This window comes from Pezoporus flaviventris, unplaced genomic scaffold, assembly GCF_033815535.1.
Source record: "Pezoporus flaviventris isolate CSIRO_AGI_PZ_B2104156 unplaced genomic scaffold, CSIRO_AGI_Pfla_v1 ptg000007l, whole genome shotgun sequence".
Classification (NCBI taxonomy): Eukaryota; Metazoa; Chordata; class Aves; order Psittaciformes; family Psittacidae; genus Pezoporus; species Pezoporus flaviventris.
The window spans coordinates 63,296,239-63,310,195 of NW_026892555.1; the positions used below are offsets into that span (position 1 = coordinate 63,296,239).

The 13,957-nt window shown below is 38.1% G+C and overlaps 1 protein-coding gene across 3 annotated transcripts in view; it reads right to left on the reverse strand.

Moving 5' to 3' along the window:
- Positions 1-13,957, reverse strand: part of GABBR2 (gamma-aminobutyric acid type B receptor subunit 2) — a 445,208-nt gene that overhangs the window by 385,372 nt on the left and 45,879 nt on the right. Inside the window, exon 1 of one of the 3 annotated variants that reach the window (XM_061449006.1) lies at positions 6,748-6,856. The exons of the other annotated variants lie outside the window; for them this stretch is intronic. The gene's annotated coding sequence lies outside the window, so the exon portion shown is untranslated. Of the gene's footprint in view, positions 1-6,747; positions 6,857-13,957 lie in introns of those variants that run through there. 3 annotated transcript variants of the gene reach the window in all.

Sequence of the window (13,957 nt, forward strand, 5' to 3'; positions counted from 1 at the left end):
GACATTCTGCAGAGGACAGGAGCCTCCTAAGTCTTGCTACCTGACTACAACCTACATAAAAACAAAGTTGAGAAGAAAGTAGTTATTTATCACTTGCCCTTATATTACATTTTCCTTCTGTGTCTCAAGGAAAAGCTGTTCTATCATAGGCAAAAGTAAAATGAAAAAAAGTATATATACTGGTTTTTTTTTCTCGCATACATTTTTAAGTAGTCTAAGAATCTGGTTAGATCTTATCAGGCTGGCATCTAGGTTACATCTCTAAAATGCCATAAAGCTTATGTCTATTCGCTTTTGCAACTTATCTTCATCAGATCAAACAAAAACTCACTCACTAGATCTACAGGCCAGCTACTAGAAGGAAATCACACCTTCATGCTTTGCAAAAGCCACATGTGCTGAGAAGACATTTGGTTTTTACCTCTCACAAGAAACCAAAGATAATTAGGTAACCACCATTGCTATTTAAACAAATTGAAAACAAAATAAACCCACGAATCTCTTCCAATTCCCATAATTCTTAAATTCTAGTTTATGATAGAATACTGAGTTTTAATAAGTTTTATATTCAGTTGACTTTATAATCAATAGAAATTTCTTAATGCATGGATTTAAAACTTTAACTCAGAGAAATAATACTCTGGAACATATCTAACCTAGTTAAGAAATGCAGGGCTAAAAGACCTCATGAGATTACCTCCTTGATCCTCAGTCAGTGCATATTCACAGCTTTATATTGCACAAATAGAGATCTTGCAGAGGAATAAAGGGAGCCCTATTTCTCATATATATATACACATACATATATATATATATATATGAACAAGCATAAGGAAGTCTGTGTTTTTTCTTTTTCCCACTGTTCTCCAGAATGTAATTTAAAGCTTTTTGTCCGAGCTATTTTTAAATGTTTCACTTCATTGCTTCCACTAATTTCCATTAAGGAAAAGTTTTCTTTACTTTGCTTAATCCAATTATTAAACAAGTGTTAAATTAAAAGTTTCATCAGGGGATTAGGATGGAAGGAAAAAAAAAAACAAACAACTGTTCAGCACTTAATGTTTTCTGTCTAAATTTCCATTTGTATCATGTTTCTACCTATAAATACCATTGATTGCACATCGTGTTAGGTTTAACTAAGGTAAGATTTCTGCTTTTTAGAACAAAAAAAGTAATCATAAATCCCGATTTCCCTATTTCATTACAAAAGTTACTCCACTTTCTCAGGAAGGAGACATATTTCCTATGTTTGTAGGGTACCAAGTAAGCTTTTGACTTTATGCAGTGATACTGAAGTCTTCTCTCTAGATCATGCCTGTCCTGAAGACACTCAGCCAAGGAGCAAGACCTCACCCACAGCCTAGATGTCAGCTTGAACAAGTGAACAGCATGAAAGAGCAGCTCTGCCTAGCACACCTCAACAGCAGGAGAGCACTGCTCCTGCTCACTAATGCATCACACAGGAAGTCATGCCCAGACTAGAGGGCTGGGGGGGCAGTAACTTGTCTCTGAAACTGAGAAATCATCACTGGAAATAAATCATGTGTTCTTACAGCTCCATTCTACCCATAGTCTAATGCATAGGCTTAATTTAGCTTTACATAAATTACCATCTGCAAGATGCCCCTAAACATTTTTTTTTGTCTTTGTAGCTTTCCACATATAGTTCATTCCGGGCAATATGCTGGGTAGCTACACAAACATTTTTCCATCACATTTATTAGCTAGTATTGTTTCAGAATCAGTCCTAGTTTGTTTTCCAAGTATACCATTGCACCACAGCATGATTTAAGAGCTAAATTGTCACACAAATCCAACATTTTAAATCCTAGCTCTGGATTATTTTACACAAGTTGCTTAATTACCAGAGCTTCTACTTCTTCACCTTAAATCCTATTATCAGCAAGGTTGGACTCTCGCCTTAAAGCTATGAGATTCATAGCTGATTAACTATGAGTCCTCCTAAAACCTTTGCAGATCCATATGTATTTTTCTACTTAGAATTTTTAAACTACAGTTTAGTAAGGCAGATTATGTGAGAAATCTCCCCCTATTCTCAGTTAAGTGTTTTGTATATTTTAGTTTAGCCTCCTCTGTCTTGGCTTGGGGGCTCAGACAACCTCATATGTGATAACTGTGGGAAGGAAAGGGAAAGGAAGGTTGCAGAGATCATCACAGAAGTAGCTAATAAAGTGCTTTAAGATGCTAATAAAAATTGTTAGTGCAAAGACAAACACAGATGCAGAGAAGAATTGTTTTTCTGTGTAAGTAGTAATGAGTTTACTGGGAATACTAGGGGTTTTTGCATGTTCATTGCAAGTGATCCAAGAACCTCATGTAGCACATCAGAATCATCACCAGCAAAATCACTAAAGAAGGTCATAGACACAAAAAACTTCAAGGTCTTTTGTATTTCCTGTCTTTATTTGCTTATGTAGCAGCTTGATGAGATTAAAGATGCCACTCAGTAAGTCGGCAACAAATAGCCGATCTTTGTCTGAACTAAAGATGCTTCTTGCTAAGATCTCAGTGCTGACAGCCTGAAGTGCAAATTTGCAGACAACTTTGAGTACCATATCTCAAATGCCACTCAGCTGGAAAACTGGCAGTATGCATGGACTCAGGGACAGATTTATTAGCAAGTTTCAAAATTAAATTAAAAAATTAAAATAAAATCACAGAAGATTTAGTTTGCAAGTGTATAACAAAGATAACTTCTGGTCTGAAGTAACACAGCAAACATACATACACTATGTTAAACAGCACATGAACAGCTGTCTTTTCACTATGAAAGACATGACTGGGTTTCAGGAAGCACCGAGTAGTCTATTCCCTGCCTTATTACCATAAATACACCAAAAAAATCTATGTGCACTTGTACAGATACTGGTCTACAAACGTCATTTGTTTCCCTGTGATACCATCTGACAGCAAAGCCTTCATAAGTCCTCACCTGAATTATAGACTTCAGTTAAATATATTTTGGGTTCATCTTTTGACACTTCATTTTCAATAGGTTAGAAAAGAAATATAAGCCTAATACAACCCACATCCAAATGACTGAAAATTAGCACTTTTGCTTTTTGCAGGAAAAATAAGAAAAAATAAAAATGTAGTCCTCCTCACTGAACAGCTTACATCAGCAAACCTTCTAGGGGTTCCCATTCAAATCATGGGCCTCTATTTCAATTCAGCAAGAAGGAATGCAAATGTTACATTTTCAAATCTATGGATGTAGGATAAATTAGTATGCTAGGAAAATAAAAGGTGCAGGTGCTGATCTCTTTTCAACTGATGATGTATTGTATACTTAATAAAAATGTAAACACCATGCTGACACACACGCAAGCATATACAAGGCAGAGCATTGTCCATAAGACAACTGGAGCAGTCTTTTTGCTCTTGGTAGTACTAGCAACGTCTTCACCAGCACGTCTAGTTGTGGCTGCTAAATCTGCAGCAATACCCAGCAATACTCTGGAGGCAATGGGACCAAGCAGAAGACTAAGAGGCATAGCTTGTAAGGAAGGGTTAAAAGAGTGGTAACAGTTTGCCAGAAAGTAAAATTAGTAATCTTCCAGAGTCTTCAAGTAAGTGATAAATTAAAGGAGCTTGGGTATCATTTTCTCCTCCCTGTTGCTTGTCAGTAAAGTATGTGCTTGCATCAAAATTTAAGGTAGAACATTTCCTGTGCCCAATACTGAAAGCCAGAATATATGACTAGAAGAGAACATGAATCTCTATCATAGAAGGGTTTTAAGAATAAGTTAGACAAACACTTATGAGAAGTGACAGTTACAATAGATCCATTCATATTTGGATGGATATATGGAAAACATAGCCTCTCAAAGGCCCTTCCAGCTCTCTTCTCTCCAATTTGCCTGACAAGGATTTGCAGAGTTTACATTACCAGCATAACCAGAACATCTCACGTTTTTGCCCACTCCACAACCAAGTTTCACGCAGCTTTCAAGAAATTACCACCCAGGCAAATCAGGGTAGGAGACAACAAATAGCAGAACTAAGATCCACCAATCAAACGAGAAGGCAGCAGTGTGGTACGGCACCTTGTTTCACCATCTACAGTTTCTAGCCCAGAGCAAATTAGCTTATGAACCCAACAGTAACAAAAAGGTGAAGGAAAATATTTCAGATCTGCAAAGATGTGACAGGGTATTCAAAAGCTCCCTTCTTCACTGAATCCCAGCTGCCAGCCAACAGCACTACAGGCAGTTGTAGGGAAACACTGATGCAATGCTACAGGACCCCAGTAAGTGCTTTGGGCACAGGCCAAGACTAGAAACCAGTGAGAACTGCAAAGCTCAGTTTACCAGCGACTGACCTTCAAACCTTGACAGATTTGGCCAGTATGAAAGTCTCTCGGTGACAAACATCAACAAAAAGTAGAACAAACAGCAGTGAGGGCAGCCAGGATTCAAAGAAATTTTACAAGAAAAGGTGCAACAAGGATACTTTATATTTAAAAAAGCCAGCATACTAAAAAGCCATAAGCTGATGTAACATTATATACATTTCTGAACAAGGGAGTAGGCGTAACATAATATTTTTCTTAATAACTGTATGTACTTTCCTTTCCACAGCCATTATAGCTACCAAGGATAGGAAGCTTCTGATACAATCAAGGCAAATGAACCTCTAATCTGAATTGGGTCAAACCAGATTAATTGATGGTGACTCATTTCAGAGAATGTACCTTAGCAAAGTAGTAAGAAAAGCTGACAGAATTTATTCTTCCATCTAAAGTAGAATCTCCTTCACTTGCACTTTACTGAAAGCATGCAATCTTTCTTGTGACTGCTGTCCCAGTTTTCAGGTATTGTTGTCCTGCTGCATGGGGTGAAGCTTGGAGTCATTTCAAAGCTGAAATCCAGGGAAACAAAACCCTTTTCTTGAAACACTGGGTGCTAGGAAGACTCGGAGCTGTTATCCAGTGTTTACAGCGGCCTTTGCAGAAAACTGCTGAAGTATACTCAGTTTACTGCTAATTAAAAGAGCTGATTATCTTTTCAGGGACATACTGCCAATGTCAGAAATAGTTTCCCTCACTGGCTCAACTGCATCTGTGTGTGCTTTCAGACCTTTTTATTTTAGCTGTTATGTACTAGATGATATTGAGTTTGACTTCTCAGACTGCAAAATCCTGCTGGTATTCAATATTTGAATCGTTTAGTGGGTAGCATGAAAAAATGTTCAGCCTTAGAAAGTATTCTCTAGACATCATATTTTATCGGCACTCAGCAGGAGCATTAAACCCACAATGACTTTTGTATTAATAACGTATGGAGATAAAAAGTCACTGCATCAATCTGCAGGCTGGTATCACAGTGGTAATAAAACTTTGGAAGCAGAAAAGGGAGACTGGGCAAAAACCTGTAAAAGTTAGCACGGGAGTCTGACGCTTGGGTACTAGTATGAGCACCAGCCATGGTTGCTCTGCCCCTAGCTGACCCTTAGCAAAGAATTGAGGGAGCAAGACATAAGCTTGCAATTCAGCTCTTCCTGTTTACAGTCTGGCTTCTTGCCAGAAACCCACTCTCATTAGCACTTCAGTCCAATACAGGTTAAGAAACAGAGAGGCTGAACCACAGACACTTGCCTCATTCTTCTGACTATAATGAAGATGGTAATTTTCAACAGCCAGAGGAAATCTTAAAATCAATAAAAGCAGATTCATTAAAACTCACCTTCCAACTTTTAGGCTAATTGCAATGCAAAATTGCCATAAAATTCTAAGCATAAACAGTCATAAACAGACTGACTGCAATTAGGTACATGGATACTAATCAGAATCAGCTACAGCATTTCTCACATCAGCCACAGCTATGCAAATGAAAGAGAGTGTAAAGCTTCAAGGATTCCTTAACCTTTGCCAGGTCACTCTTTCCCCTCTAACATTTTCACAAATAAAAGAAAGCCAGCAGTTCAAGCACACAGTTGTTTTCTCCCCCTATCACAGGAGGTGACCTTATTATTAGACTGCCACATCAACAATTCTTTGATGCATCTCTGCCCTTACACTGTCCTGATAGTAAAGCAAAAACATCAGTAACCACAGAAGCTAAGAATAACCACTATGCCATGTTTTACATATTTACAGTACTGTTATTTATAAGCTACCCCCAATTTCTGAAGCTAAAGCTTTGACTGTGGTGCTGACCTGGCACTACTGCAGACCCCTTGCATGGAACTCATTGCTCATAATATGCTGTGTGCACTTACAAGCCACATCATGGCCCATGACATTATATACCCTCTCTTTGCACAGGGCTGAAGGACTTCATTCCTTCAAGATCTTTTACTTCTCACTTACACCACAATAAGCTAGCAGTAATTCAAGTCAAGCGAGTTAATACCACATGGAGAGACTGTATCTGACCTTACAGTTCCTAGTATAAATTTAAACCATTTCATGTGATTCTGAGAAAAAGACAGAGGGAAGGGAAAGTGATAGCTACTCTTTATCCTGTCCTACTTAATTCAGCACACAGCTCTAGTGTATTCTACTTCCATGAATTCTTCTAGTGAGGTCAATATAAGTTCACACTGAAGACAATTTCTTCTATGATTCTTTATAAGTTCATTATTACAACATGTACATACTTTACATACCTCAATAAACTTGTTTCCACGATACACCTATAGCAAGAATTATATCATCAATTATATCAACATAAAACTAAAGCCCAGAGAGAAAGGATAAAAAACCAAAAAACACCACACACTTACTACTAATTTTGGGTGCTCAGTCTGAAAGTGCTGAAAACTGCTTTTTCAGAAGACTTGCTTCACAGTGCTCTTCCCTGCTCAAAGCCAAGCTACTATTAACTTCAGCTGCAGCTGCAAGTACTCAGTGCTTCTGCAAATCAAACACTGAGGTCGCAAGTCAGCAACCCAGAAAATGAGAGCCACCTGTGAAAAGCTGTGTTCCTCTGCTGTGACTGGTACTGCATTAGCAGAAATGCTTCTTCACAGCCGCTCAGCTGTGACCCAGGATAGGCAAGAGAACCGTTTGCTTTGTGGAGGGCTGTTTTTTATTTATTTTTAATAAACATTAAGCTATTTACAAACTCAGGTTGTATTCAGTTAATACAGAGCTTGACAAGTGGGAAAGCTCTCCTGGTGTCTTCCCACCAAAGCAGCCCTGGTTGTGGGGTGGAGAAGTACTTGAAGCAGCCAGCCTTACTGCTGCATAGGCATCAGCATTGCAGAGATGTTGGCAGGGCTGTCACCTGCCATCTGATCTTCCTTTCAATGAGAAACCAGGTTGCAAAGAGTTAGTGCAAGCTCTTGGAAGTAATTCTTGTTTCCTACCTTTGGACAACTTCCTGTTTCGTGTCCCTGCCCGTGGCAGGGAGGTTGGAACTAGATATCTTACGGTCTTTTCCAAACCACTGGAGAAGAGGCTTGGATAGCCCTGTGGGGCACTCACCAGCAGCATCTAGGATCCAGCAAGATCTGTGCTAGCTTGCAGGTGTATGGCTTTACTTCAACACAAAAATTGAACTTGGGCCACCTAAAAGTTGTGAGCCTCAGGAATTCAACAGCAACAAAAGCTTGTGTTCAAGATATGGCAATGACAAGCTAGTCTATCTATCTCAGTTGTGGTCCTTCTCTCTCTACAACAGAAAACCAAAACAATTATATTAGTTGGATATAAAGTCTGTAGAGGCTTTTAGATCATTTTACAATTCACTCGTGATTTTATTCCAGGTGATGTTCTTTTTGCCAAGGCTCAAGCCTTTTAGTAACTCTTCTCGTAACCAGGCCATAGGAATAATTCAAATAGGCCCCTAAGGACAACAGTTTAGTGTTTATTCTTTCAGAATTATGGCTGTAGAGGAACATGACTTGCACTTCCATTATATATAACCTCACTGCTACTCACTATATTTATGTCTCAGCTTTAAATCTCTTTGTCATTAAGTGCTAACCAATGCCTCTGCCCACACACAAGGAATACAGTAGTAAAGTTAAGGTTACTTCTGGCAATGCGCTGAAAGTAAAATTTCCAGAGGAGTTCTTTATGGTTCAAGGAGTTATTTGAAGCTTACAAAACTACAGGAAGCTGTGTTACTTTGCCCCTTCTACTTCCAATCTCTTTATTAATCGTCCTTTTATTCATAGTTAAATATAATGGCATTTTGTAGATACCGGTTGCATAAAATTCAGACTGACGAACAGCAATTTTATGTCAGTAGGCTTCCGTCTTTTACATTAACCACTTTCATAAAGGACATATTCATTTTTTCTCACATTGTTTTTACTGGGATACAATGACTTTTTTTCAGTTATAAATACAAGGTTTACAGTTGCTTTGTTCAGCTCTCTATAGGATTTTATTTGTTACTTTTTAAATAGTTTGCAGGTTGCACGTCTCTTGGTACGTTGTCTGGAATGATTTTTATTGCCTTATCATGGTCACCTTGTCTCAACCCATTTTACTAGGTCACTGACAAACTGGTCACCTGTGCGTTTAACTCAGTCGCTTGTTCTTTGTTGCTAGAAAGCACTCTTGCATGTGTGTATTATTGTGCCCTTCACGCCTTACCTCTGTTTTCAGATGCTAGTTGCATTCTTGGTTCGCTAGAATATTGGAAGACCCAGAAACCTGCATATCTCTGCATAGTAGTACTTGATTTGCTACCACTGGCTTGATGCTTATAATCACATTTTCAGGTGCTCCTTGTCTTCAAAGCTTCATTTGCTATAAACAAGACAGTCTATATACAGTGTGACACAAGCTGCACTGGAAGGCTGCCTTTGCCTTCTGCTGGTGTTTTTCTCCAGCCTACTAATTCTTTCTGCATGCTTTGTTATTCCGATATGCTCCCACTTACCTATATCCGTCTCCATCGGGGCAGGTGGGAACAACAAAAAAAAAAAAAAAGCAAATCCAAAGCCCAGATTTTTGGCAGTCCTGAAAGGTTTTTCTGCCTTGTCATTGTGGAACCTGCACTGCAAAGAGCATTATTTATGTTCAAGCTCATGACAGGAAAACTTGAAGCCCATTAACTGCAATAAGACCTAACACCTGTTGTTCGTTTTGCTGTCAGGTTACAGGAACTTCCCCAGCCAAAAGTTAGTGTCATCTAACTCCCCCCACCCTGAGGTCTTGTACAACTAAACTAATGTCATTGGCACCACTATGGCACTGGGAAAAAACACAAAATGTCCTTCAAAGCTAGGTGTATCTGCCAAAAGGCATCCAGAAGTTAAAAAAAATACTCATGTTCTTTATAAACTGTTGCTGGAAAGCATTCTAATGGAAGCATCTAACACTGAGTCTCTTGCCTGCGTGACTGCTAGCTTTTTAGCAATTTTCGGTTAGGAATAATTTACTGTGAAGTAAAATATCAGTGAGTCAGTAGCTATGAATTTACCTGTGTTTCTGTAAAAGTTATTACACTGTTGATTCCATCTGAAGATCATATGATTTTATTTTAAAGCTTCTGCTTCCCCCAGGCTACCAGTTTTGTTTGATTTCTTCTTCTAAAGACATTGCTGTTGTATTATTTCTGCAGGGGTGATCTTCAAATGACATTTTCAAGCAGATCACTTCAAGCCTTTGCCTATTGTATCCAGGTTTTTTATAAAGGACAACCTACATTACAGCAGGAGGTCATAAATGTTTTTCTATAGAGGAGACATTCAACATTATTAAAGACATAGACCTGGATATGTCTCTAGTACTGATATCAGAGTATTATTACCCTACTCATTCTTCTTCCTTCACACATATTGGCAGTATTTAATTTCTTATCATCTCTGAAACTGATGTCCAGATTTTTATTTGTACAATTACTTTTTCTTCTTTATTTCACAGCTCCACCTCAAGGAGTAAGAAGCTTGTGCGAGTTAAATACATCTCCCATGTAACATACACCTCATGTCTGCTTCTGCTGCTGAGGGAATCACTGTACAGAGTTACAAAGATGTCATACAAGGGCTGGCCTTCTGGACAATAGGATTACCAGCAAGAAAATTGTTTCCCTGTTGCATTTGCACAGATTAGCCACCTTGTATATAACAAATAGAATAACATGGCAAAGTAAAAATGAGTTGTCTAAAATACTTGAGTAGCTTGCATGACAGTCACTGCTTCCAGACATTAGTTAAAGAGGTAAAGGTAAAGAGAGATGATTCTAAAGCTATTATAAATGATTGTAACGTCACCTCAACATTCGCATCTGCAATAATGCAAGTACTTCTATTTATTTATTTATAAACCCTAATTTGCATGTCATGTATATTTATATGCTTTCAAAAAGATGCTGAAATGATAAGGAGGAAAACAACAGGCAGTGTACTAGTGTTTAGCTCTTCTAGAAGATAAACACCACATTATCCTAGAAGATAAACATGTACAAATAAACACTTGTTTTGATTTGGGGGGGAGAGGGTAAGGAGAGGGACAAACACAGCACAAAAAAAAACCCAACCAAAACAACAACAAAAACCAATCCATGTCTGCCTTGGTAAACTAGGTTCAGCTGTCTCTCACACCAGCAGCTTGGTAAGAACTGAGCCATTGGATAAGCACAAAGACCTGCTCAGGCCAATAACTTTTATTAAGCAGTGGTCAGTACACTGTAGCTTGAAGATTGGCTTTGGTACCTTTCCACCTGGAAGGCAACAACATACTAAGAGTTCCAAAAACCAGTGAAATCTTATTAAATTGCAATTAATATTTTTTTTAGGCATAATCTTTCCTCCTTCTCTCTTTCAATTGCATCAACTGAAAAATTTTAGATGACCAAAGTTAGATTGTATTAAAACATTTTTCTATGAAGAAACACTGAAAGAGCAGTAAAAGATTTAGTAAGATGTACCCATCGCCATCCAACCTATGTCGCTGTAGGGTGGGATGGGGCCAAGGGTGCACCTCAGTCCTCTTGTGCTCCAGTTTCTGGTGGAAGGAGAGCTGAGCAAAGGGCTCCATGCACTTTCCCACTTTAACCCCTCTGCACAGTCGCAGTGCCGGTACTTCAGAGTGTGAGGCAAACATGCTTGTCAGGTAATGTACAGCCAGTGAGTCAATTACTACAACAAGGGTCTTCTCTAAAAGATGTGAGTAGCCTCTTAAATCAGAAAGCTTTATTACCCTTGCTTACTGCATTACAAACTCTACTGGGATGTTTAAGGAGGTGGAGAAAGCACTGGTATTGTGCCTTATCTCAAAAAAAGCCATGAAACTGGTCCTGTGACCATTATTTCAAAAAAACTTTCTATCTAGGGCTTCCTGTAAAGATTTTGTTTCTTCCAACAATATCTGGAAAAAATATCTGAAGACTGTTTTCGGTCATCCTTTTTTCACTTGTCTTCACCAGTAACTAGGGTTAAAAATCAGCACTTTCATTGGACACTGAAAACAGTCAATCAAAAAACCGAAGGTTTTTTGGCAAATGGAGGTTTCAAGGAGTAAAATGAGAAAGTTTTTTTAAAAAAAAAAAATAAAGCACAAAACAACCAAAACCAAAATAGACAAAGAAAACACTTTATAATACCAGTAGTTCCTATTGCATCATAAGCTTTAATACTTTAAATCTGAAGATTTTTTTTTATATGTTAATTGTTTGCCTGGTGTATTCAAATTCATCTAACTGAGCTACGATGACTTATGGAGCACCAGAAGGGGAAGACTAGCCTGAAAGCCACAGGGACTGCTATATCCCAGGTAGAAACTCTGTTGTTATTTTTTCCAGCAGAGAAAGAGATGTTAGACCCAATTTTCTGACTACATATTTAAATTATTTTATCTTTGTAACTAGCTTTTAAAGTGTTAATAGAAGATCCTGAATGTCTTTGGAAGAAGAAATCAAACAAAACTGGTAGCCTGGGGGAAGCAGAAGCTTTAAAATAAAATCATACGATCTTCAGATGGAATCAACAGTGTAATAACTTTTACAGAAACACAGGTAAATTCATAGCTACTGACTCACTGATATTTTACTTCACAGTAAATTATTCCTAACCGAAAATTGCTAAAAAGCTAGCAGTCATGCAGGCAAGAGACTCAGTGTTAGATGCTTCCATTAGAATGCTTTCCAGCAATAGTTTATAAAGAACATGAGTATTTTTTTTAGCTGTTATCATACATCTTGTACCAAGAGAATGACATCTCTGGGATAGGAACACTTTTTTGATTACTAAAGTTACATCATATGAAAAAGTTCTCTTTTTAGGACCCTGCTTGTTATCCTAAGATTAAAAAATTTAGCATTTGTGGTATCAATTCCTAACCTGTTGTGTAATTACAAACAGATTTGACACTGCCTCTTTATGCCAAGTAGCGTTGCATTTAAAAACCAGTTATGATCTGGTTGTTCACAATACATTTCTAAAGAAAACCAATCTTGTGAAGTTGAAATGAAAGAAAAAGCAAGCAAAACGGGAAATATGTTTCCACTTTTTATTAGAATGAGAGCTGTGGTAAATGTCAAACTGGACAAAGGACTACAAAGAAAATCAAGAGATCAGAAGCACAGAGGAGAATCTCCTCAAATAATACAATTTATACATAGAAGTTTACACGTTTTACAAAGTTTGTGATAGGATGCATCTACTGTTTCCTTTATATTCTTAAAAATTATGTGTACTGTATGCAATTAAGATGGATTTCTGCAATTACTATTTTTTGAGCAATGAATCATCTCTGCTTTAAAAATACAATTTTTAATAATATTATTATTTAATTAAACAACCCAAAATGGACGTCAAAAGTATCAGTAAAGCAAATCCCTCATATCACCTTCAGTACCTTTGTGGAGAATAGCAACATCTCTTTTGGAAATGATACAAGGCATTCTGCACTCACAGAGAGCTCACAGATCTCCCCTGTGCAGACCTCCCTGCAAACAGCACTGCAAGAGATGTGTATCTTGTGAGTCCACAGCCAGAAAGTAAAGATGAAACTAGCCCGCAATCACCTTCCATGTTGCCTCCCTTCTCCAGCCTAATCAAGTGTGAATTTCAACTTAAGTTTTAGGAAAATAGGCCTTGCATTTTAAAGTAATTTTTTTAGTATTATGATAAAGAAGACTCATGTATCTCAGACTGCATAGTGCTGTTTATGCTGGCAAGACTTCTTAAAAGTATACCCCATTTTTTTTGTGGAACTTCTAAGAACAGCATTATTTTAGAAAATATCTTACCGTATTTCTCAAACATTTCTCAAACACTATGACATGATGCAATTAGCCTGTAATGTATTTAGATGTAGTTAGACTAAACAAGGGAAGATACTCTCTTCTACTTGGCACTGTATGCAGAATATCCAGATTTGGGCCTCAATCAAAAGCCCAGTTAGCAGGCTGGTCAGGAGCCTGGAGCACACAGTCCAGCATGTGGAGAGGTTGAGGGAGCCGGGCTTGTTTAGCTTGCTGGAGAGCAGGCTGTGTAGCAACATCAAAGTACTTGAAAAGGAGCTACGAATGTGACAGTCCTGGCAGATGTTGTAACTGTGGGCAACAGCTGCAAACTGCAGCATGGGAGATCTAGTCGGACATCAGGAATAACATTTTCACTGGAGCAGTGCTGGAGCAGGTGACCTAGCAAGGATATGGAATCCATACCCTGGAGGCTGTTGAAGTTTGGCAAACTGAGCCGTGATGACCCACTGGAGTGCAGGAAAGAGAGCTACTTGGAGTGGGAAGTTAGAGTATGTGACCTTCTGAGGTGCCTTCAAACCAACATGTCTATGATTCTAATGAAGTATACACCTAAATTGGACAGAGCCAATACTATCAGATTTTAAACCAGACTTCTACCTAAAAGTTAAGTATGCTACAAACACCTATTTGCAAATACGTTAAGAAAGCTGGTGAAAATGTCTACTGAAGTACTTTTGCTTTAAGGATCTTTTAGTATTTTCTGTACACACCTGCCAGTTTTGCTGAAGTCTATTCAGCTTTTGTTTGAATCTTTTATCTAATGGCAC